General features: G+C 43.0%; 1 long non-coding RNA gene across 1 annotated transcript in view; it reads left to right on the forward strand.

The window, feature by feature from the left end:
- Positions 1-22,996, forward strand: part of LOC141112958 (uncharacterized) — a 164,490-nt gene extending 141,494 nt beyond the window's left edge. The window contains exon 3 of the long non-coding RNA XR_012236668.1: positions 22,475-22,996. This is a non-coding gene — a long non-coding RNA (uncharacterized lncRNA). The remainder of the gene's footprint in view (positions 1-22,474) is intronic.
- The last annotated feature ends 517 nt before the right edge of the window (positions 22,997-23,513 follow it).

Raw genomic sequence — 23,513 nt, forward strand, 5'->3', positions numbered from 1 at the left:
CACTGGCGTGGTGAAAAGAAGCCAAGCTCCCCTGACCCTGTCCTGGTGCCATACTCATTGATGGCCCTCTGTTGTGTGTGCAGCCGCTGCAGCATTGCCAACATTGAGTTCCACCTGGTCGGCATGTCACAAATGAGGCAGTTGGTGGGAAGGTTGCATTCCCTTTGAATGTCAGCCAACCGAGCACTGGCATTGTATGACCAGCAGAAATGACCACAGACTTTTCTGGCCTGCCTCAGGAGATCTTGTAAGCCTGGGTACCTGCTCAAGAACCGCTGCGCCACCAAATTCAGGATGTGTGCCAAACATGGAACATGGGTCAAGTGTCCCGGTCAGGGGCAGAGAGAAGGTTGGTGTCATTGTCGCATGCTACCATTCCTGGCTGAAGCTGGCATGGCGTCAACCACCTCTGAGCATGCCCCTGCAGAGCTGACAGAATCTCTGCCCCAGTGTGGCTCCTGTGCCTTGGGCAGACCAACTCAAGCACTGGATGGCATCTTTTAGCCTGACTGCTTGCGTAGCCCCTTGAACGCTTATAGAGCACTGATGGTTCAGAGGACAAATCTGCAGAAGAGGCCATATAGGAAGAAGAAGAGGAGGGGTGGAGGAGAGCTGTGGCAAAATCACCACTAGCATTTTGGAGGTGTGGTGGTGGAACAAGATCCAACAACACTGAACCCTGACCTGCATCCTTCCCAGCCGCCATCAGAGTTACCCAGGGCGCCATGAAGGAAAGGTAATGTCCCTGCCCAAGCCTGCTGGACCATGAGTCAGTGGTAAAATGAACCTTACTGCTGACCGCCCTGTCCAACAAGGCCAAAAATTTGCCTTCCACATGCCGGTAGAGAACCTGCCACTGAGGTACAGCACATTCCACAAATTCACGAAAGAGGGCAGAGTCTACCAGCTGAAAAGGCAGTAGTTGCAGTGCTAGAAATTTGGCCAAGCTAGCATGTAGACGCTGAGCATGTGGATGGCTGGGACCGAATTTCTTTTTTACGGTTCAGCAACTGGGGTAGGGAAATTTGCCTGCTAAAATCAATTGGTGGTGTACTGCTAGCAGATTGGCTGCAAGTACTTGGGACACCTATTGCTATACCTTCATTCCTCAGTGCAGGTTTTTGAGAGGACTGGAGGTATAGTAAGGTTGGAGATCCCAGATGAGGATCAAGGAGAAGTCTTCCTTTTTCTTTGCTGTGGGTCTTTCAAGTGCTGTTGCCAACAGACTGCATGGCAGGTCGTCATACGTCTGGTCAAGCATGTGGTGCCCAAGTGGCTGCTGTTCTGGCCACGCTTCATCCGCTTCAGATATACGTTGCAAACAGCAATGGTGCAATCTGCTGCACACGTGTTGAAAAAGGCCCACACCAAGGAACTTTTAAAAGTCAGCGGGGAGTCAGCAGCGCCCTGCAACTGTGGAGCTCTGCAGTGTAATGCAATAGGGTGGCTGCCCTTAAGCTGCCCCCTAGAGGACATCCTGGCTCATTGGAGTTGTGCCTCCTCCTCTCTTCTCTCAGGCACCTAATTATAGTCAGTGACCTCATCATCCCCTCCCTCCTCATCACTGGAGCAAATTTGGCAGTATGCTGCAGCTGGGGGAACATGAATGGCCCTTCCTTCCTCAACCTGGGAACATCCTGCCTCGGAGTTGTGGGAGAGGAGACAGATCCTAGTATATAGGAACACCGATTGGTCTCCTCCTCCAGTCAGTCCCATCCCCCCACAGTTAGAACACACAGTGAGGGAACACAAATAACCCCTTGATCGCCCCCTAATGTTAACACCTCCCCTGCCAGTGACATTTACACAGTAATCAGTGCATATTTATAGCTCTGATCGCCGTATAAATGTCAATGGTTTCAAAAAAGTGTCCGATGTGTCCACCGCAATATCGCAGTCACGATAAAAATTGCAGATCGCCACCATTACTAGTAAAAAAATAAAATGTATAAAAATGCCATAAATCAATAACCTATTTTGTAGACGCTATAACTTTTGTGCAAACCAATCAATATACGCTTATTGCAATTTTTTTTACCAAAAATATGTAGAAGAACACATATCAGTCTAAACTGGGAAAAAAAAGAAAAATTTTAAATCGGGATATTTATTATAGCAAAAAGTTAAAAATATTGTGTTTTTTTTTTTTTTTTAATTGTTGCTCTTTTTTTTTGTTTATAGCGCAAAAAAAAACAAAAAAACGTAGAGGTGATCAAATATCACCAAAAGAAAGCTCTATTTGTGGGGAAAATAGGACGTCAACTTTGTTTCGGTACAACGTCAATTGTCAGTTAAAGCGACGCAGTGCCGGATCGCAAAAAATGGCCTGGACAGGAAGGGGGTAAATTCTTCCGGGGCTGAAGTGGTTAAATGACATTTTTTCCTATAGAAATGTAATTTTGCTGTGGTACTGTTATGAACATGGGAAAGATGCACTACTTTACAGGCAGACTAAGGGTCCTTTCACACGGGACGGATCCGTGATGATCCGCCCCGTGGATCCTCGCTGAGCAGGCAGATGACAGGTCCATCACTGCACACTAAAAAAAAAACTAAAAAACTGACAGGCGGACCTGAACGGATCGTTCATGTGAAAGAGGCCTAAGGAGATCCCCCCAGGTACGATATTTAAAGGAATAATTCATTTTTATTGTTTCACTTTAAGCATTTATAAAATCACTGCTCCTGAAAAAACTGCAGTTTTAAAAACTTTTTTTTGTATTGATACATGTCCCCTGGGTGCAGGACCCGGGTACCCAAACACTTTTTATGGCAATAACTTGCATACAAGCCTTTAAAATTAGCACTTTTGATTTTTCACGTTCGTGTCCCATAAACTTTAATGGTGTTCGCATGTTCGCACAAATTTTTTGCCTGTTCACGAATTCTGGTTCGAACAGAACCGGTGGGGTGTTCAGCTCATTCCTAGACATAACAGTGTTGTCTCTTAATCATTTCTAACTAGCACTTTACTAGTACAGCATATATGAATGACTTCTGATTAACCCCAATGCCTCATATCAACTTGTGAACTACATAGCCACCCACACATGCTAATGATGAAAGAACAGCAAATACTTTTCTTTTCCTTAAATATCATAGCAATTATAAGAAATAGGAACAACATTTTATCAATTTTAATTGCATTATAACGCCTCTGACTTTGACATCTATTAAGTGCATTATCCCAGCAAATAATGTTAAATGATGATGTCAGGAAAAAAAGGGGTAACTAACACGCTAGGAAAATGACTATATTTTTCATTGCATCTTAATCATTTCATTAATCAAGTTCAGAAGCTCAAGTCATTTTATCAAATGTTTCTGGAAAGATAAATTCTCACGTCAGATTTAATTGTTGTATGTAATATGGGAAATTTGTGTGAAGCTGGCCATACACCTATAGATTATCTGCAGATTTTCTATGGTTAGATGGAAAAAGTGCACTAGATTTCTCCATGTATGCTAAACTGTGTGGATGGAGGAATCTCCCACTGGCCCAAGCTTCAGTATCTTGCTAGTCGACCCTGCTGGCTCTCAACCTAAACAATGCTTGCACCCAATTAGAATGTTCAGGTATTGTGAGAGCCAGCGGTGCCGACTAGCAAGATATGGAAGCTTGGGCCAGTGGGAGATTCTTCCATCCACACAGTTCAGCGTAGATGGAGGAATCTGTTCCACTTTTTCCATCTGACCATAGAAAATCTGCAGACAATCTATAGGTGTATGGCCAGTCTAGGATGTTGTGCTTTTCTTGTTTTCAATATGGTCCTGCTGATCCATCTTATTGCATTCAATATTTTCCTTCAAATGACTGCCTCTTGTGGCTCAGCTGATAAGGAGGCAGAAGCTATGCACATTATTATTATTATTATTATTATTATTATTATTATTATTATTATACATTATAGGTTGTTTTTCAATTCAAGAGGCAAAATCAACAAACTTTTCGGCAATGGTGCTGAGCCGATGTGGGTTTCCCCCAAAAATCATACTAAAAGATTAAATGACAGCTCTACTCTGGGTAGAAAGGCACCAATGAATGCAGCTCTACATTCATGAATACATAATTAAACGTATTTTTAAAAGCAAGCAGTGTAAGTAAAGTACCTGAGTTTGAATTGGTACCAGCCTCTTCCTTTCCCTGTACAGCAAAGCTTGGACTGGGAGAGGAAGGAGGAGTACAAGTAGACATTCGCTTGGGCTACAGTGCAATGAGTGTGCTGCCAGGAGGAGAGAGAAGAGTAACAAAGAAATGAGTTCATCAGTCTGCTGTTTCTCCTTTCACTGTCCAATCACAGGCTAGGGGAGGGGCAAGACCCATAAATGTTGCTTAAAGTCATTGTAAAGGCAGAAGGTTTTTTACTTTCATTATATGGGACATTCCCTGTATCCGGGTACTACTGCACCCAGCATGGCACACCAGGGGATATTCCCTGTATCCAGGTACTACTGCACCCAGCATGTCACACCAGAGGACATTCCCTGTATCCAGGTGCTACTGCACCCAGCATGACACACCAGGGGACATTACCTGTATCCAGGTATTATTGCACCCAACATGTCACACCAGGGAACATTCCCTGTATCCAGGTACTACTGAACTTGCAGCAAGCCATACTACAGGGAATTCCAGCTGTCCAGTTAATTCTGCACCCAGCAAACCATGGTGTGGAGCATTCTGGGACCTCTGGTCCCTCTGCAGTTGATAGATTTGGCAAATGTTACACCCAAGTAAGAAGAAGGGGCATGAGCCAAGATCTGTGCTACCTTGTGGCTGACACTGCAAGAAAGAAGTGATCCACCTGTAATACCCCCATACCGCCCATCACATATCCCAGTACCCCCAAGGCAGAGCAAAGTATAGACCCCATTCTTCAGTACAGACCCCTCTCATCAGTATAGACCTCCCTTCCTCAGTACAGACCCCCCTCATCACTACAGAACCCCCTCATCACTACAGACCCCCTCCCTCAGTACAGACCCTTCTCATCAGTACAGACAACCTACCTCAGGATAGACACCCCCTCCCTCAATAAAGACCCCCTCTTCAGTGCAGACCCCCCCATCAGTGCAGACCCCCGCCCTTCAGTACAGACCCCCCTTCAGTACAGACTCCTCCCTACAGTGCAGACCCCTCCCTACAGTGCAGACCCCTCCCTATAGCGCAGACCCCCCTACAGTCAGACCCCCTTTCAGTGCAGACCCCCCTTAGTGCAGACCCCCTTCAGTGCAGACACCTCCTTAGTGCAGACCCCCTTTCATGCAGACGCCCCTTAGTGCAGACCCCCTTCAGTGCAGATGCCCTTTCAGTGCAGAACCATAATATGCATACCTCATATCACGGGACATCAACAGCTGTGTCCCTCCTCCTGTGTAGATATAAACAGACAGGAGGGAGAGGCGGCTTTGCTCCGCTCGGCTGTGTGATACAGTCACAGCTGGGACAGCTCAGACAGCCCACAAGAGATGCAGATCAGTGCAGTGGCGTTGCCACTGGGCACTGCCAATGGGTGTCACCCAGGTGCTGCCCACATCGTGCAGTGTTTACAGTCTGGACCAGCGGGATTGCTGTGGAGATCACGTCAGATGGCACATACCATGATAAATTCCTGAGGGCCTCAGACTGATCGCACACCACACAGCATACTCAGGAGTCAGGACGGTGGGCGGGGACTAATTCTGTGCCCCTCTAGATGTTGTGACCCGGGCCATCGTCCCCACTGCCCCCCCCCAATACTATGCCACTGCATAGGAGCAGTGGCTCTCCCAGGTCTCTCTCTCCTCATTGGCTGAGACACAGCCAGTGAAAAGGGAGCAGGAGGTGGGGCTTATAGACACAGAGCAGGGCTTGGGAGCGAACACGCATGAGTGCTCCTATAGCAAGTGCCTTGCTATGGGGGCACGCAGCAGGGGAGAGGGGTCTGGAGTTCCAGCAGGGGATCCGAGAAGAGGAAGATTGCTGCGGTTTTGTGTAAAACCATTGCATAGAGCAGGTAAGTATGACATGTTTGTTAGTTAAAAAAAAAGAGATTTTAATGTTAATGCCCCACTGTTGCCCATCTGGGCTATACTGTACGAGAGAGCTCTGTAAATCTGGACAGAGAGACAAAAAAAACCCTTTGCCTGCTAAAACAGTCCCCTTCTGTGTATTTAGTTGTTTGCCTGGGGTTCAGCTTTAAAGTGTATCTCTAGTAGTGATGAATAAACTGGTCTGGGTTTGGATCACAGAAGAAACTGCAAACCCAGCCAAAAATCCACAGATGCCGAATATAGTGCCCAATCTCCAATAAAGTTTATAGGATCCGAATATTGTAATTTCTTTTAGCCTAATTCAAGGTCAATTTTCAAGCAGGGCGGGATGTGGGATACATAACAATAATAAACAATTTTTTAAAGAAAATACAGTTCAGTGTTTGGTGATTAAACTCAAGCAGTACGTGCATTTGGAATGAGTTGTGCCAGTTGTTGTGGAATCTCATATTAGCCAATGTATTTCATATTATATATATTGATTTGCATATATGTTATTGATAATTATTATTATTATTTATATTATTATATAGTAGTGGTTTTATCAATATTATTATTCAATAAGTAAAGCAACAATTATTAATCTTTAATAATGTATACTGTATTTTCCAGATTTAGAAAGTCTTCATTTTTAAGTGTTGAACTTTAAATGACCTCTGCTTTATGACAAGTACTTGTAAACAGGTGTTCTCGAAAATGTATTAAGATAGTCTACTGGGTGAAAGTTCATTAGGATAGATTCAAGTAATATAGAATTGTCTCAAGTCTGAAATGCATATAAATCAGACAGATAAAGATATGAAAACAGGTGGTTTAGAAATAATTAAAGTTATGTACAGTACATTAAATTAAGTTTGACAAGGTCAAACATAGGTCTGCTTGTGCCCTCATTAAAACTGTTAAAATACATACATATAGTGAGACATATAACACATCTGGTGGGGTTATTGAAAGTTCATTTTCCCAAATGTCATAAATCTGCAAATCCTTGACGCTAGTTAAATCTTATCAAGATAAGGAGAGTTTGATAACACAGTTGGGTGCCAGACTGTCTCTATACAGGTGTTTTTAATTGGACAAAAACAGTTATAAATCACTTTAATGAACATATAGGAATTTTGAGAATAATTAAGTTCATCTGGTTGTAGAACAGGTGTCAGATTTATGGTTGGTTACTTTGACGTAGATCTTAGCGACCAATCATATGTAAGAGATATGTTAAGATAAGACTTGTAAAAGGGTATATAAATGCAAGCTCTACAATTGTTAGACAGACAAGTCAGATAGGAGCTCATAAGGCTGAACTCTATGTATGCTGCCCTATTGCACGGGTCATAGAGGTCAGAACCAATGGGCAAGTATCTGTCCTAACTTGTCCCCTCGGACAAGTCAGATAGGAGCTCATAAGGCTGAACTCTGTGTATGCTGCCCTATTGCACGGGTCATAGAGGTCAGAACCAATGGGCAAGTATCTGTCCTAACTTGTCTCCTCGTACGAGTCAGAGAAGACTTCTTAACTTGTTCCAGAATGTGGTCTCAGGTGAATTTCCCTCAAGAACTTGGTCGAGCTGAAACCCAGAACTCTGTGAGGGGACCAGACCACCGGCAGATCGGCTGGTCCCTATCAGGTGAGAGGTTCCCAAGAATTGGCAGAAAAGACCCATTCTGGTTCAAGGTGAGAACAATTCACAATTGTTTAAATTTGGTTAGAGGATAAGAATATTTATATCTAATATGCTTGCATTGTAAGAAACTGTATAAATTAGATCTGTATCTTGTAATACTTTGAACATAAACCTGTGTTATCAGCTGTTAATAAACCTGCATTGCTGAAGTTCTGCCTGGTTCGATACTTTACTATTCTACTTCACAGTCCAAAACTGTATCTTAGGGCATGGCATGGCAGCCCACTATTATTCAATAAACTGAAAGTTTACATGTATATCAGTTGCCCACACAGGAGTTTCTTCCACACAATGTGCACAAAAATACAGAGCAGCATTGCTGCTCTGCTCTTCTTACAAGTCCCTTTGACTCCTGGAACACTTGGATCTCTAGCTGAACAGCCCACCTCTGGCCTTTGGATTGAGGTGTCCTGACACCCCCGATAGGAGCCAGCCTGACTCCTAGAAGTGAGACCTGCTGTCTCCTGGCTTCTGGCTGGGCCCTCTGACCCCTCAATGAGACCTCTGTCTTTTGGCTTCTGTCTGGACCCTTTGACACCTCAATGAGATCTCTGTTTCTTGGCTTCTGGCTGGGCCCTCTGACCCCTCGATGAGACCTCTGTCTCTTGGCTTGGTATATAATGACCCTGCACACCTGTGTTCTCAGCCAGGTTGCAGACATCTAGCAAAACCCGGACACCAGATTGAAAGTTCCAAACCAGAACTACAGAATCTGGAGAAATGATAGTCCAGAACCTTGCATTAACCTTTAATGCAAATCCTGTGTCACAATTTCCTATATTCTCCCAGTGACAGAGCCTCCCTCAAAGTGGGAAGAGGATCTTTTAATGCAGCTTTAAGGGCAACATAAAAAAATGCACAATTTCTATTAATACCATGCTTGAGAATGCCCTAATCCTGCACGTAAAGTGGCACAAGTGACATTTAAGAAAAAAAATGACTGCCTCTAAATGACAGTTCCTTTCCCACTGGCTTCTGTTTGTAAACAATGTGGCCAGAAGATATCAGGTGATGTCACAGACCCCATATGACCAGCATCCCTGGCCATTTTTTGGCATTCAGCAGCCAGTCAAGAAGCTGTCAGATCGCTCAGGCATGGCCCATCATGTCTGCATGTTGTTGGCTATAGTGAATGATGCTGGATCTACATCACTGGATGTTATTGACATTGGATTACATCAGGGAATCATATTCATGCTTTTATTTTATTTCCACTAGGCCATGAATGAGGACAAGATACCTTGCTCTCAACCTCCCAAGGAGGGCACATTTGTTTCCCTTTCCTGGCTAGCCAGGCTGCATGCTCAGATAAGAATCTGCTATGGATTTAGGGGGTAACCCCACACCAATTTTTGTTTTTTTTCACTTTGGGTCCCCCTCAAAATCCACACCAGACCCTTACTCTAAATAGGGGTCTAGTATGGCTTTTTAAGGGGATACAATGCTGACAAAAAAAAATCCAAACCAGGCTTTTATCTGGGCATGCAGTCTGGCTGGCCAGTAAAGGGAGAGGCAGTGAACATGTGTACTCTCCCTCTCCTGAACCATATTAGGCCACATGCTCTCAACTTTGGGAGGGTACCCTGTCAGGAGGGGGCCCCCCTTTACAAGGCACATCGTCCCATGTTGGTGGAGACAAGAGCATGCTAATTTCCACTAATTTGGTCCCCACATCTCTGGCCCCATGGTGGGGGTGGGGGGGAGTTATTGAATTCTAAACGAATAAGGTTGCTTCCAGATATCTGCCCTCATTGTTACTAATTTATTAAAAATGGCAAAGTAAATAAACACACAACACAAGTACTATATGACAAAAAAATAATAAACATTGTTCCTTGGTGTAAATTCAACCTCGATCAAGTTTTACTGTGATGTAGATCAAACATTAATCACAAGGTCCTGATGACCTACTGATACATCAACCCACACCACCACAATCCTCTCCTTCTGCACTCATATAGCTAAATGACTGCTTCCCAGCCAGCTGCTGAATGTCAACAAATGGACCGATAATGCTGTCTAGTATAATTGACCACATTTGGGATGCCCCATTTGATAGTTGGATGAGAACCAGAGCTTCTGAGAGCCAGAAAAGCCAAGGACCTTGTTTACAGATTGTAGCCAGGTTCATGCCATACAGGACCACATAGGAAGTACTAAATTTATTAATGGGAAAATATCCCAAAGAAGCAGGTATAAAGTGAGCCCAGACGTTTATGCAGTATCAAAATTGAATCCATTTATTTGACACAGAATATTGCAAAGACAAACATAGAATGTATTAAACCTCCACCTGTCACCAAATAGCAAAGTTGTTATTTAAAGCGGAGGTCCGCCCACCGCTGCAAAAATTAAAAGCCAGCAGCTGCACATACTGCATGGACACTTACCTGTCCTGGAGTCCAAAGATGTCGGCACCTCAGCTGATGTTTTTTTTGCTTTTTTCTTTTATTAAATAACAACGTTGTTATTTGGTGACAGGTGGAGGTGGAGGTTTGATATATTTTATGATGTTTGTCTTTGCAACATTTTGTGTCCAATAAATGGATTCAATTTTCATACTGCATAAATGTCTGGGGTCACTTTATACCTGCTTCTTTGGGATATTTTCCCATTAGGAATGAGCTCGAACATCGGGTGTTTAAAAGTCAGCAGCTACAAATACTGCAGCTGCTGACTTTTAATATAAGGACACTTACCTCTCCAGGGCGCCCGCAATGTCCTCACCCGAAGCTGACCCGTCCCTTGGACCCCGGGTGGAGGCGCCGGCAATGCTTATAAGGGAATCAGGAAGTGAAGCCTTGCGGCTTCACAGCCTGGTTCCCTACTGCGCACGTGTGAGTCGCGCTATACATTCTGAGTGGTCCCTGCTGTCTTCTGGGACCTGTGTTTCTCCCAGAAGACAGCAGGGGGGGCAAAGGAGGAGCCGGACATGACATAGATCGACGCGGATACTGAAGCGATCTTTCGCCGGAAGTGAGAGCAAATACCTGTATTAGACAGGTATCTGCTCCCCCTTCCCCCCTGAAAGGTGCCAAATGTGACACCGGAGGGGGAGGAATCCAGACAGCGGAAGTTTCATTTTTGGGTGGAACGCCGCTTTAATTCTTGTTTGTATTTATATTGGATTTTAAAAGTTGTGATAAAAAAAGAGACTACAAAAAGTCAAACATTGCAAGCTCCGTAGTTCTTTCCCAACTAGCCTTAACTAGAGATAGAGCTTGTAATCCCCCCTCCCCACTGTGCAATAATATTCATATAGAAGGCTCCGAGATACAAGACTGGGAAGGACAATTGTCTCAAATTGACCCATAACTTTGGTACAGAAGGAGCTTGCTCTAGTACAAAAGTGAAATGCAATGGGCATAAAGGATACTCATGAACTAGCTATATCATTACATGTCAGAGTCATATACAAATATTCCAAACTTTTATCAGATAAATAAAAGGATGGTAAGAGGATAGTTCCTCAAAAGGTACCACCTGTTACCACCCCCACCTTTCTTTACATACATAAATACCATGTATAACTATCAGACACTTTTTACGAAAGGAGACACCACTTTAGTCAGATCTGACTGAAGAGCTAAGGTCTTCCATACATAGTCAAATTTGGATGGGAAGGCTCAATAATTGCCTTTTATAGAGCTGAATTATCCAGTCCTGTCCAGAAAGCCAAAGAATGTGCTGTTGGCTTCTTATAATTGCATTGTCGGCATAAAATAGGAGTATACCAAGGAAAGTTTTAAGAGCTATTGAGGAGGGCACCCCTTCCACCAGTCCTAATAAACAAACAGAGACAGATATCAGGACAGGTAAAGTAGTAAGTTTGGTTATAAATTGGGCCACCCCAGTGAAGAATTGTTGAATCAAGGGACAAACATGGCTAAAGTAAGTGGGTGAGTAAGTACAGTGCCAACATTCAGAGGACAGTTATGGGTAAATACTGACAAGTTTTTCAGGGGTGAAGTGGATTCTATGTGGAAACCTATGGATAAATTGATCTCTAGCAGAGATTAACTGCATAAATGGGTAATCCCACATATCTTCCCAGTCGTCACCAAGGAGATCAGAGATATTGCCAATCCATTTCTCTCTGTATTTTACCATGGATGGAAGCAGAAGAGGAAAAAAAACAGGAGCTAAATTATACAAACGTAATTAAAGCTCCTTTTGGTCAGGATGGGAAAGAGTCACAGGCACTATATAAATTCACTTGATGGAGCACATAACAAGCATGCAAAGTCGTAATGGGTTTCTATACTTAGGATAATGCATGCTCCGCTATTTAACTGTGCCTTTAACAAGCCACTTATATTGTCAGAGGCCTAATAGTCACCCATTGCTGCAAACTAGAAGATGCTGTTTTTAGAATGCTAACATGTGCATCAGTGACAGGAGTATCAGAATTAAGCAGCTATAGGTGGATACATTTACAGATGCAAACATATTTTTTTGGTGAATTATGGGTTTTATGACAACGCTACACAAGTTTTAAATATAAATGAATTCTATCCAAAAACAGTTATTTCCATTTTAGCATTGATGGGTACCTGCTGTCATGTTATTTCCACCAGAACTCCAGTAGTGAGATTTCCTTGCAGCAATTTATATCTTTGAAACCTTTATAGGGAATGTAAAGGTACATGGTATGTACAGGAAAAAGTATACTAAATCCTTCACCAGCGTCTGTGGGGAGATCTAAAAAATACTGTATGCAGTGTCAGCAACCATCAAAGATCAGAAGCAATTCTGCTCTTAGCTTTCAGCTCTGTCACACTTTGAATGACAATTGCGCGGTTATGCAACACTGTCCCCATATGAAATTTTTATAATTTTTTTTCACACAAATAGGGCTTTTTTTGGTGGTATTTAAGCACTGCTGGGTTTTTTATTTTTTGCTAAGACAATGAAAATTTTGAAAATAAAAACAAAACGTTTTCATAGTTTGTTATAAAATTTTGCAAACAGGTAGTTTTTCCCCTTTATTGGTGTGTACTGATGAGGCTACATTGATGGGCACTGATAGGCTGCACTGATGCGCACTTATAGGCACTAATAGGCTTTGATAAGCTGACACTTGCACTTATAAGTGGCACTGATGGACACTGATGAGGCGGCACTGGTGGGCACTGATAGGTGGCATTGATGGGCACTGATAGGTGGCACTAATGGGTGGCACTGATGGGCCGCACTGAAAGGCACTGATACGTGGCACGGAAGGGCACTGATAGGTGGCACTGATAGGCGGCACTGATGGGTGGCACTGATGGACACTGATCGGCGGCACTGATGATGAGGCAATAATGGGCACTGATGGGCACTGATAGGTGGCACTGGTGGGAATTGATAGGTGGCATTGGTGGGCACTAATAGGCAGCATTGATATGCACAGGTAGGTGGCACTGGTGGGCACTGGCAGGTGGCACTGGTGGGCACTTCTTAGCTGCAGTGGCTCTCTGTGTGTGGAACCGATGTCCTGCTGACAGAAGCCACTAATCTGCTTCTTTTTTCTCTCCTTGCGCTATCAGCATGAGGTAAAAAAAAAGGGGCTGGGATCTTATTGACTCGCTGATTACAGAGCATGCCATGTGTGCCCAGCAGAGGGCATGCAGGCAACTTATACACAGGAGGTTGTACATGGACGCCCTACCGGTAATTTAGGCCGTCTTTCGGCTATAGCGTGGGTCAGGAAGAGGTTAAAAAACAGTTCTTGGCATTTTCTAGGCTAATAGACAAGGGACGGTTAAACAAATGGCATGGGAGGCTGTGCTCTGCCCTGGAAGATGTGTACAAAAGCAAAAATAAATGAAAAGGTTTTGTTTGGCTGTGAGCAGTGATTTTAGTAATGCTTAAAATGAAACATTTTTCAACCTACTACAGCAACACTGAGTTACAAAGAAAAAAATGTGTTTGAATTGCCAGTAAAATATCAGCTCCTGGCTGCTGATTTCTGTTTGTCTTCATTCTGTTTGTATACAAAGTGGCTGTGGATTGCAGTCATATATACCCCTTATCCTAGATGAGGGTCTGGTTAAATGTTAATGGGGGACCTCTACATATAAAAATTATCATGCCCCCCATTCATTCTAGTCCCTTCAGGTTTGGTATGAACTTTAAGGGGGACTGCATGTATTAAAAAAACAACAAAAATAAAACAGCAGGAGGTTCCCCCTCCCCAAATTCTATAAAAGACCCTTTGGCATAGTGAAGGATGCAGTATTGAAGTGATACCAATATTACACATGCTGTTTGCCTGCCGTCGGACAGGTCAAAAACGTATGTTCGGGCTGAAACTTCAGCTCATTCCTAATGGTCACCCTTATCGTGTGTACACAAATCCGACGCACAAAGTGCCACGCATGCTCAGAATAAATAAAGACATGAAAGCTATTGGCTACTGCCCCGTTTATAGTCCCGACGTACGTGTTTTACATCACCGCGTTCAGAATGATCGGATTTTCCGACAACTTTGTGTGACCGTGTGTATGCAAGACAAGTTTGAGCCAACATCCGTCGGAAAAAATCCTAGGATTTTGTTGTCGGAATGTCCGATCAATGTCCGACCGTGTGTACGGGGCATAACACTTAGTTACATAGTTGGTAAGGTTGAATAAAACACACCAGTCCATCTGGTTCAACCTGTGTGGGTGTGTATGTACTCATGCCAAAAGTCATATCTCATATCCCTGTATGCTGTGTTCGCTAAGATACCCATCTAAGAGTTTTTCTTGAAACTATACTTCCCGCTGACACCACCGACTGTGGAAGTGAGTTCCACATCCTTACAGCCCTGAAAGAGAAAAAAACCCTACGCAGCTTAAGGCCAAACTGCTTCTCCTCCAATCTTATTGAGTGACCATGTGTCTTCTTATACTCCCTAAAAATGAAAAGTTTCCGCCCTATGCTGGAATCACCATGGAGTTATTTGTATATCGCTATCATATCTCACTTGTTCTATATATAAAACTGTGTAGCTGTCGTAGTGACCTATATCAAAAAGTACACAAAGATATAACACCATCATTATTCACTACATCACAACAACTTATACATTAATACACTGGTTCATAAACAAACATTAAATGATTTAGTCAAATTCCCAGGCACTAATTAAAACATCCTTTGCTAAATCACATTAAAAACTAGTTAAAACCATTCTAACATTTTAGACTTCTACCCTAGACAGACAAGACAAACAAAGCCCCTAGACAACCAACCTTAGTAATCAAGACAGCAACAGGTTATAGCTTACCCTAACCTTGATCTTCCCTCCCCCCCCCCACCTGACTCTCATAGGCTTACCTGACTACTGTTCCTCATTCCTTTCCAATACTAGAATATTAGTCTGGTAGACAGCTACGATTCTCATATCAACACACCTTCCCAACCCCTGGGCCACTAACTCTCTAAACTATCTGACTCCTAGAAGTCAATAACACCTAATGATCCTTATAATCAAACAATTTGAAACCTAAGGGGCTTATGTTTCTCACCCTATTACCGTTCTGCTGACTTTAACCATGTCCATACATAAGGAAAGGGGAGAAGGAAAGGGGAAGGAAAAAGAAAAAAAGAGAAATGGAAAAACTCTGTTAATGATGCTTATTTGATCGCCCCTCTTTTTCTTTTCATTTTTGTACTCCTAATGTCTACTTATCGCCCTTATATTGTGCCTTTGATATGTTATGACAACATTACAAACCTCTTATTTTGTATCAGATGTTTATGTATTACATTATACTAAACATGTTCTTCTTTATTCTCAAAATAACCTTATGGAAAAAAAAAAACATTCTGAAAAAAAAGTTTACTTTTCCAATAATACTAATAATAATAATAACGGCAGGATATTATGATAATGAGGAGTCAGTGTGGTGAACTATAGCTAATAGGACATTGATGTGTTGCGTTTGTTACAATATGATTTTTTTTTATTAATCAGACTTACGATACATGGGACATAACATTACACAATAGTGGTTGGTCATAGAGATATTGTCAGATTTTGGCTTGAGTAGATTTCTCAAACAAATACTGTATTATACAATGGGGGTAAATATCATTGTTGTATTCAATTGACGGTTCAATTAACAGGCTATTGTCTCTATAGCTACAGTAAACAAGTAAGAAATATACTCGTCTGAGGTTCTTTCAGCTCTCAAACTGAAAGAATGACTGTTAGATTACTGTCAAGTGTTGGATTAATTAGACAATGGGTACGTAGATACAGTTTTCAACAGTCCATTGTTTCTACAGCTACAGTAAACAGGCATGTTTTCTGTTGTTTGGTAACTATGGCAAACAGCCTGACACATAAAAGGGGTGAGTAAGGACACACACACACACCATCATGCTGTAACATCAGAAGCCACCCATGATAGAAGAACAGTGCCTGACACTCCAGAAAAATTGTTGTCAATGGAGATCATGAACATACAGTAACAGAAGATAAGTAACCTTTAAGTGTATTTGTACTATTATAGACCATAGGCTGTTAAGTTTGCTAGGCATTTTGCTTGTTATAGATATCTGTCAGTCTTGTATTGCATTCCTAATATTGTAATAGTTTTTGTATGTACAGCATCTTTGTATAGTAAAGCACATTTACACACTGCAGAAATCTCAGCTTCCTTGCTTATACCACAGAGTAACCTTGCTAGATAGATGCAAGCAAAACATTTGGGGGCTCGTGCCGCGATCTGTCCTATAATTCAACTGAAGCAGACCTGTTTTTCTGTAGTGTGTTGTGTAGCTTGTGCTAGGTAAAATGCTGCGTAAGCTGTTTAGGAAAAGAAAGGCTGCAGAGGGTTCTGGTGGCCAGAAGGAAGCGTGCAGCTTACCTGTCTGGGCCAGAGACAATGAGTGGGAGCCTCTTGCTAAAGAATTTGTGAAGTATGCTTCTCCCTTGAAGCTGACTTGGGGTGATAAAGTTTTAGATTATTTTGTAGATTTTAGCCTTAAGGGGTTGGATTTAAGTAAAAAAGAGAAGAGGACAGTGTCCACAGTGGGCTGGTATTTCCTTAATGCTATTTACGCTGAATCACAGAGAAGGGAGAAGGCAGAGGCAGAAGTTAAGGTATTAAAAGACGAGCTAGCAGTTGATTCAGAGTGTGTGCGTTCAACTGCTAGTCAGGCTGATGATTTGCAAGAGCGGTGTGCAGCCCTCAGGACCAAATCAATTAATGCCTTAAGGAAAAGGAAAGGCCGTAAACCTGTTAGCAAAGCCAGGGTAAGTGCCATTGTCACATCCCAAAATTGGGATTATGAGGATGTGCTCTCCTCAAATGATAGTGAGGATGAGGAGATAGAGTTTGATATTTCGCATGATGATCTGCTAGTGTGAAAGAAAAAGTATGCCAGACCTCTCATTACTAAGCATAGGAAACGGCAACATGATAGAGAGGATATGGCAGATGGGGAGGTGCATTATCACAACCCCAGAGATGTTGAATTTGAAGAAGTCCGGGAGTTTACACAAACTGAACTCCATGAGCTGGCAAAACAATACAAACAAAGGTCTGGGGAGCCCCTATTGACCTGGCTCCTACGCTTATGGGATGAAGGGGCGGACAGTGTTGTTTTGTCAGGTAAGGAAGCAGTGACTATGGGAGTGTTAACCCATGATCCACAATTGCGTCAGGCAATGCGCAAAGCCCGAGAGTTTAGCGTAAATTTTTCACTGTTAGACCTCGTGAGAGATGGAATAGTCCGAGTATACGCTAGTCCTACTGACCTGGGAAATACCTACTCCTGGAGATCAATAGGAGAGGGTATCTCCAGGTTACGTGAGATGGGTTGTATAACCGGATTAAATACGTTTCCAGAATGGATGGGTCCAGATATGGAGCCCTTTATGTCTGCTCTGCGCTCTAAGCTGAAGAAATCTGCGCCATTTAATCTCAGGGCTCCATTATTGTCCTTGTTGGGAGGCCTGGGATTAAACAGCAAGATTCATGAAGCCATAACCCTTTTAAGCCAGTTGGGGTAGCTAGAGGAGACTAAAACAAAACCTGTCAGGGCAGTAGATAAGGTCAAGGCCAGACAGGAAGAATACAAGCAGAAAAGAACAGAGAAGAAAGGGAATGGGGTAGAGAAGACAGGAGGTGCAGAGAAAACCAGGCTAGTTTTTTCTAGGAAACAAATGTGGGTGGACCTATTAAAGGCAGGAGTACCTAAAGATGAGATAGATGGCATTTCTACTGCAGAAATGCTGAAGAGGTGGAAACATTTGTTAGGGAAAACTGTCAGGGTTAGAAACACTACTCCTTGTGAAGATAACATCAGCCTGGACTTAGAAAAAACAGAACAGACCCCTCCTGTTAGCCCCAAACCAAGTCCCAAAACTGAACATGAACCCAAATCCCTTTATCCTGGGGAGGAGTTAGAGAGAATCAGAAAAGGGGATTGGGAGGTTCCTTATCCTTTATGAAGGGAAGGTGAGTCTCCTGTAATAGCCATGAGGGCAGTGACAGCAGGAGACAGACGCCCATATGCACCTATCACTGTATAGTGGGGGAAGTCATCTTCTCCTACACATGTAATGGCCTTGGTTGATAGCGGAGCTGAAGTTACACTTTTGCAAGCTAATCCTTCCCATCACAAAGGAGAATTGATTTATGTAGAAGGTTTGGGAGGGCAAACCACACCAGCAGTTAGGATACGGGTGAAATTGGCTATTGGCAAGGGATCAGGATTTATGACAAATGTTTTGGTATCAGAGTTACCCGAAAATATTCTTGGCATGGATGTACTTCAAGGTCAGTCAATTCAGACTGAAAGAGGTACATTCACATTCGGGTATCCTGATAAAGCGTATCTGGTTAGGGCGGTGAAGGCTGTGGTCAGAGGTCATGCGAAATGGACCCCTGTCTACATTCCTGCACCAGAGAAGCCAGTCTGTCTCAAGCAGTACAGACTTCCTGGAGGTCACAAAGCAATTGGGGAGACTATTCAAGAACTGTTGAGAGTAGGGATCCTTAGACCTGCTGTAAGTCCTTTCTCGTCTCCGGTGTTCTCAGTAAAGCAACCTGATGGGACATATAGAATGACTGTGGATTACAGAAGTCTAAACAAAATGGCACCTCCATTGAAATCAGCTGTACCAGATATGATCTCAATTGTTGAGAAAATTGTTAAAGATGCAGGAGAATATGATGCTGTGATAGACCTGGCTAATGCTTTCTTTTCAATTTTGATAGACCCAGAGTGTCAAGACCAGTTTGCTATGGTGTGGGACAGCCGCCAGTACACTTTCACCGTGCTTCCTGAAGACTATGTTCATTCTCCAAGGATTTGTCATGGACTGATTGCCCGAGATTTAAGTACCCTGAATTTGAAAGTCGCTGTGTTTCACTACATTGATGACATAAGATGTAACTGAAGCACTGCACCTGCTGATAGAGCACTTGGAGAACAGAGGGTGGGCTATCAACAGAGACAAAGTCCAAGGACCTGCCACAGAAGTGAAATTCCTGGGAATGATGTGGACTGGGCTGCAGAGGAAAATTCCAGAGACAGTTGTGCAAACTATCCAGGCTCTGTCGCCCCCTACTACCAAAGAGGAGTTGTGGGGTTCTGGAGATCGTTCATCTCACATCTTGGGCTGATTCTGAGGCCTATATATAATGTCACCAGAAAAAAGACTGAGTTCTCATGGGGTTCAGAGCAGTGGACTGCATTCCTGGCTGCTAAAGAAGGTATTTTGCAGCATCAGGGATTAGGACCCATGCGAACAGGAGTACCATTTCAGCTGGATGTAGTGGAGCAGAATGGTGCCATATCTTGGCGTCTATGGCAGCCAAATGAAAAGAAAGGACTGAGAGCAATACTCATTGGATTTTGGTCCAAACAACTGACAGGGCCACAGAAGAGATACACGCCCCTAGAGAAGTACCTGTTTGGGGCCTACACAGCACTTCAACATGTAGAGACCATTACAGGAAAGGACACAGTCACCATCCATACTGTATTGCCAATCGCAGGATGGGTGAGAGATAATGGACTGACCACTAGGGCAGCTGTAGCCCAGAACCAGACACTGATGAAATGGAAGTGGTTCCTTCAAGAAAGAGGGGGTATTGCAGCTGGGGATGTTAGAGACATTTCAGAACAGTTGGCAGGGCTTGTCACTTTTATCAGCACCTGGCCAGAAGAAGATATTCCTGTGCTGCAGTCATCCCCCATTCAAGAGGCTCTACCCTTTGAGTCTCTGTTAGAAGACATGAAGGAGTCAACGTGGTTCACTGATGGTTCAGCCATAGTTACCTCGTCTGGACATAAATGGACAGCAGCAGCCTACATCCCAAGTACAGACACAGTCCTGCAGGAGACCGGAATTGGAGGGTCCTGTCAGTATGCAGAGTTGAAAGCTGTGGTGATGACTCTTCAGGAGGATCCTTCTTCCCATGTCACTATCTACACTGACAGCTGGGCGGTTTTTAAAGGACTGACAACTTGGATGCCCACGTGGAAGTCCAATGAAAGGATGATTCATGGAAAGGTGGTGTGGGGAGGCAAGGAAGTCTGGGACTACATCTGGAAGGAAGCTCACTCCCGCACCATAAAAGTGGGGCATGTTGATGCACATGTGCCCCTAGTCCCAGACTTTGAGAACTATAACAGTGTTGCAGATGAAATCTCCAAAGTGAAGGCAGTTGTGCCAATTGATCCTTCTTGGTGAACTTGACCAACTGGACCCATAAGCAATCTGGACATTTGGGGCAGAAAGCAACATATGAATGGGCACAGCAGAGAGGATTGCCTATATCCATGGACATGATAAAGATTGTAATAGGGAACTGTACAGTGTGTGGAGAAGTGCGACAATGGCCATTGCAAAAGTACTCCACCGGGTCGATTAAGGGGGGTGAGAGGCCTGCAGAGATCTGGCAGATCGATTTCATCGGTCCCCTGTCCTGGGGAAATAATGGACTGAGATATTGTTGCACTGCAGTGGACACCTATTCAGGACTTATAAAATAAAAAGGAAGAAGTCAGATGTGACGAAACTAGTAGGGCGTGGCTACGCATCGTAAGCCATCACTCAACCCGCTCCACAATTTGCACGGGCGTTTGCTAAATTTATGCCGGCTTGTTTTATATTGTTGTGATGCAGTATACTTTGTGTGACTCTGTTATTTTAAATAGTAATACATTTTAACATATATACTACACCATCGGAGCCCCTCTTCTATTTTCACCCACCTCCCTATGGGATAAGTGGGCTTATCATCCCCCTCAGGTTGAAAGAGTTGGTACATGCCAGATCGGAGATGTACAGTATACCAGCAGAATTCGGATACCATCCATCCACAGTCCCCGCAGAGGGCAAAGTCTGCTTGCGTGTAAGACCTCGCTAGAATGGAGGTCAACCATTGAGGGTAAGGGTCCACCTTTCAACACTGTGGGAGTATATGAGAGCTTCTGTCTTCACATCCCTCCTCCCCTATGTATTGGTGCAGTGTCTGACCTGTTGGAACGTGGATGGTTTTCCCTGCTTCTGTGAAGTGGCTGTTTGTCTATGAGACGCCTTCTCCTGCTGTTCACCCTATGGACTACCTCCTCCCCTTTATTTCAACTGAATAACTTTCTATCTGAGGACTGTTTTTCATTTTTTATTTATTTTATTGGTGTGGATAACCTCAGGGTGTGTAATAATTCATGTTTTCAGCACGTTTGCACATTTTTCCACTATATAGCAATTATAGGTATTGCCTTTGATGTATGAATTTTGTAGAGATTTGGATTGTTTTCATCAAGATCTGTTTTGCACTTTTATTATTTTTATTGTATTTTATTCTCTGAACTGTTCACACAGATTGAGAGTGTTTCAAATATGAGTATTTATAGTGATTATGAGCGCACTTTTTTCTTTTACTTTTATTCAGGACTTATGCTTGTTCATCCCTGCAAATGTGCAGATCAAGCCGCAACGCTTCAACTGCTCCAGAAACTTGTCGTTGCTTATGGTTGTCCCAAACAAGTCCAAAGTGATAACGGCTCACACTTCACTGGATCAACAGTACAGCAGTGGGCCAAAGATTCTGGAGTGTACTGGTTGTGCCACATCCCATACCATCCACAGGCAGCTGGTTTGATTGAAAGATACAACGGGCTATTGAAGGACCAGATACGCAAACTTACACCCACACATACACTAAGGGGGTGGTCCTCACACAGGCAGTCATGTTGTTAAATTCTAGGCCAATAGCCAAAAGCACACCATATGAGAGGATGGTAGGGGCTGGGGCACAGATTCCACAGCTGGAGTGCAGAGTTCAGTATTTATGTAAGGTTCCTGAAAGAACAGGGCTTAACAGATACCATGTTACTGCTTCCCATGATATAGAAACCAAGAGTGACGTATCTGAAGCTGAAGCCTATCTAGGAATGAGAGGAAATCTGGCAGGAAGGTTTGAAGTTACATTTGCATTGACAGATGAGCTTCAATACAGTTGCTGTGACTCTGACTGGTTAGTGGATACTTCTCAGCAAGAGTGGAAAGTGAGGCTACATAACAGCAAACCTTCCAAAATAAACAGCAGTGATCTTCTGGGAAATATCAGTATATTTCCTCTCCTCCCTATTGATGTTCTTTGGGAGGGTCAGAAGTGGGTACAGGCAGGGGGCAAAGTGTTAGTCAGATATCCAGGCAAGAAGCCATTTAGAGGAGAGATTTTAGCTGAAGGGCCTGTATCTACTGTTTATGTATTATTAGAAGGAACAGATAATCCGCTTTGTTTTCCACTCCACAGGCTGTCTCCGATTTGATCCATAGGAAGACCAGAGAAAAGTGGTTACATGATGGAAAGAATGACGGAAGATCGCAAGAGCTGTGGAGAGCAAGGCCTTTGATGTATTACAAGCCTGGACTTGTTTCTAAAGAACTTTAGAATGGACTTTCTAATTAACTTTTTAGTTAAAGACTGAAACACCTTCTCAGTGACAGAAACGGGAGGTGTTGCATTCAAGAAAAATAATGTTTAGAATGAGTTTAGTAATGAAGAGATTTTGTGTGTAGTCTGAGAAAAAAAATCTAGGGCGGAATGTGTTGCGTTTGTTACAATATGATTTTTTTTTATTAATCATAATTACGATACATGGGACATAACATTACACAATAGTGGTTGGTCATAGAGATAGTCAGTTTTTGGCTTGAGTAGATTTCTCAAACAAATACTGTTTTATACAATGGGGGTAAATATCATTGTTGTATTCAATTGACAGTTCAATTAACAGGCTATTGTCTCTATAGCTACAGTAAACAAGTAAGAAATATACTCGTCTGAGGTTCTTTCAGCTCCCAAACTGAAAGAATGACTGTTAGATTACTGTCAGGTGTTGGCTCGATTAGACAATGGGTACATAAATACAGTTTTCAACAGTCCATTGTTTCTACAGCTACAGTAAACAGGCATGCTTCCTGTTGATTGGTAACTATGGCAAACAGCCTGACACATAAAAGGGGTGAGTAGAGACACACACACACACAAACACCATCATGCTGTAACATCAGAAGCCACCCATGATAGAAGAACAGTACCTGACACTCCAGAAAAATCGTTGCCAATGGAGATCACGAACATACAGTAACAGAAGATAAGTAACCTTTAAGTGTATTTGTACTATTATAGACCATAGGCTGTTCAGTTTGCTAGGCATTTTGCTTGTTATAGATATCTGTCAGTCTTGTATTGTATTCCTAAGATTGTAATAGTTTTGTATGTACAGCATCTTTGTATAGTAAAAACACAATTTACACACTGCAGAAATCTCAGCTTCCTTGCTTATACC

Source organism: Aquarana catesbeiana, linkage group LG11 (genome assembly GCF_042186555.1).
Source record: "Aquarana catesbeiana isolate 2022-GZ linkage group LG11, ASM4218655v1, whole genome shotgun sequence".
Taxonomy (NCBI): domain Eukaryota; kingdom Metazoa; phylum Chordata; class Amphibia; order Anura; family Ranidae; genus Aquarana; species Aquarana catesbeiana.